The sequence below is a fragment of the Cupressus sempervirens genome, chromosome 1 (genome assembly GCF_028749045.1).
Source record: "Cupressus sempervirens isolate cs-2001-9-10 chromosome 1, ASM2874904v1, whole genome shotgun sequence".
Classification (NCBI taxonomy): domain Eukaryota; kingdom Viridiplantae; phylum Streptophyta; class Pinopsida; order Cupressales; family Cupressaceae; genus Cupressus; species Cupressus sempervirens.
Window position 1 is genome coordinate 424,591,756 of NC_143118.1, and position 3,182 is coordinate 424,594,937.

Consider the following 3,182-nt stretch of genomic DNA (forward strand, 5'->3'; position numbering starts at 1 on the left):
ATATTTGATGTGTCTAATATGGCTAAGGAAAGGAGTCATAGTCACTTCCTAGTCAGGATCTACATGATACACTATTTTTTTTGTCACTTGTTTTGTTTAGATATATACATACATATGTACATGCTCATCTTGTAATGCAGGTTGCAAATACTGGGCATCAACTTCCTTGAATTAGTAGGATTAGATCATGCCCTATCTCAATAAATCAATGGTAAGAATGAGGAGATAATGTTCAGGTCTGATCCCAACCATAGCACAATTACTTGTCTTGAGGAGGACATGTATCTGATCATCCACCCTTTTGAAACCCGTGAGTCTTCCTTTGCGTGTGTTGTTTGATTTTGACTTTGGTTAGTTTTGTTCATGTTGTTTCTATGTGACTTTTGCTATGTGATTTACCCAATAAATGGTTTAATAATGATGCTTGAATTAATATTATGATATTCAAATTATTGAATTTATCTAATATAAAAAAGGAAAATATTAAAATATAATGATTGAGCCAAGAGGCTTTCTACAGTGGAAGCACTCATCAATGTAATCTTTTGCTATTTTTTTAAAAAATTGACGTTCATTTAAATGTCATATATTTTATAATTATTTTTACATCTGTTCATTTCAAATGTAATTGATAATAATGCATGCAATCAAAATGTAATAGCAAAGATTAAAGAGTCACTTGTTGCAAACAATAACCCTTGTATTTTAAGAATTTTTATTAATATTTAATGAGAATGGATGAGAGTGGATGTAGTAGTAGATTAAGTTTATTCATAATAAGTGCCTCTAAAAAAGACGACTAGAGAGTATTATTGAGCTTTGCTACAGATTTCATTGCATATTTTGGGCAAAGATATCCTTCTCGAGGCACCTATTGTAATAAATTATCTTAGTACAACAACGCTTGAGAAGGATATCTCTCCGCTTACACACACACACACACACACACACACACACACACACACACACACACACACACACACACACACACACACACACACACACACACACACACACAAAAGCTAGTATTTATTTATTTGAAAAATTAATTAAATATGTGCTTGAATTTAAAGGGTTTAATTTAAAAGTCTAATTTGGAATGTTAGGTATAAAAAATTTAAAAGATTAAATATTTAATATTATATTATCATAATTATTTAATTAATAATGATTGAATTAGAGTTGTATTTAAATAATGATCTTTAATTATTATTAATTAAAATACTAAAATTTCACTTCAGAAAGTGTTTGCACTAATAAATAAAGTGGAGAATAGAAAATAAGAGAATATTTTAATTAAATTATGTTTAAGTGTGCATTAAAGGATTTAATGATTGAAATATTTATTAACTAATAAAGTTAGCGACCTTTTTAGAAATTAGAGAACATAAACCCTAGATAAGGTTATGACTCTTTAATAGAGGGTTTGTAGTTCACTTTTAGGGACACACATGTTAGGAGAAGCAAAATCTAGATTTGGGGCAAAAAATTGTTGAACGTTTTAGAGGATTTGGAAAGATATGTATTCATATCCTATCTCAAATCTCAAGTGTGTTTGGAGGTGGGGTTTGAAAAGTTGTTGTAGAATTTCATTTGAAAATATCTGTATTCTTCATGTTCATCCCGTGGTTGAGATCTAATTGTTAAATTGATAAAATCATACAGTAGTTTTGGAATACAAATGTATTCATTCTCGTTGGAAACTTTGTTCATTGTAAAACCCTTCCATTTGAGCATTTTCACAGTAGGAAGTTAGACAAAATTATTATTTAACTACTAGGGTTTTAACCATGCATGTTTTGCTCAGACAAATTTGACATAAATTTTTCTTTTAAGCAATGAATTTTGTTACCAAAAGAATTTTCTAGTAAAACTATTAAAAAAAAATTTAAATTGATTGCTGGAAATTAATTCTTCTATAAGAGTTCATTGAATAGATCTAGTGAAAAAATATAAACAAAAATTTGTTTTCTTTTAATAGTAAATTTATTTCAAAATTTCTTATAATTTTTTATTAAAAATAAATTAAAAAATAATATTAAGAAGGGGGCTTTTAAATCCCTTGTCATTGCTAATGATGACTGCTTAGTATCACGTGGCTACTATGGTAGCTCATGACTACTAAGGTAACTCCTGGTTGCTCACAACAACTACAACTACTAAGGCAATCACTTCCCTTAAAGGGAAGGGTATGGTGAGTTTGAATGGGCCATGCATTGCAGACCCCACGTTTGGGGGATTTTAAATTAATTTTTATAATATATATTAAATTTAGTTCATTAAATGTTTTTAATAATTTTTTTTAAAATTAAAATTTAATTATATTAAGTGTTATTTGGTTTAAATTTATCTTAAGTAAAATTTCATTTTTATTAAAGTTAGTCTTATATTGATGTAATTTAAATTACATTTTGTCAATTAAAAAAAATGAAATTTAGAATATATAAATCTAAGATTTTATTTATTTTAAATATTAATTAAAATTCATTTATGTGAACTTATTATTTGCATTGAAGTAATTTTGTATATGCCAAATAAGATTGGTTTAGAACAACAAATAGTAATAATCTATTAGTGAATTGCTTATAGTTCTTTTCCATTGATTAAATTGTCATAACTTATTCTAGAACACTTATATTACATTCAATTTTTTAGCACATCTTTTTCGTCAAATTGAACATTAGAGAATGATTTCAATTGAACCCATAATTTTGAAAACCTTGTATTTTATATGTGTTTACTTGAGTGTTTGTGGTATATGTGTTTAATTGGCCAAGTTAGGAGATGCACCATAGGCTTTTTGAGAGTTTTTTTTTTTTTTTAAATTTGAGTAGATGACATGATGTACTCCATGTTTCTAATGCAGGAGCTTTTAGTTGCTTTCTCATGCATGATTTTTATTAATAACCTCAAAATATTACTTCCAATTTCAAATGTTAGTTGGCAGTTCATCTTATCTCAGTCTTAGGAAGCTTCACAAGAAAAATTAGCTTTTTTGAGTTGTTTTTAAAAATTACCAAAAATGGCAAAAATTTTTTATGTGAAAAAATTGCAAAAAATGGTAATTTCAGATTTGTATTTAAATTTATATTTCCTCTCATTTTCTATTAAAGATCAAAATAAACCAAGCATTAGACCTTCAAAAAAAAACTATAAATTTCCCTGTAAAAGTTGTAGTATGT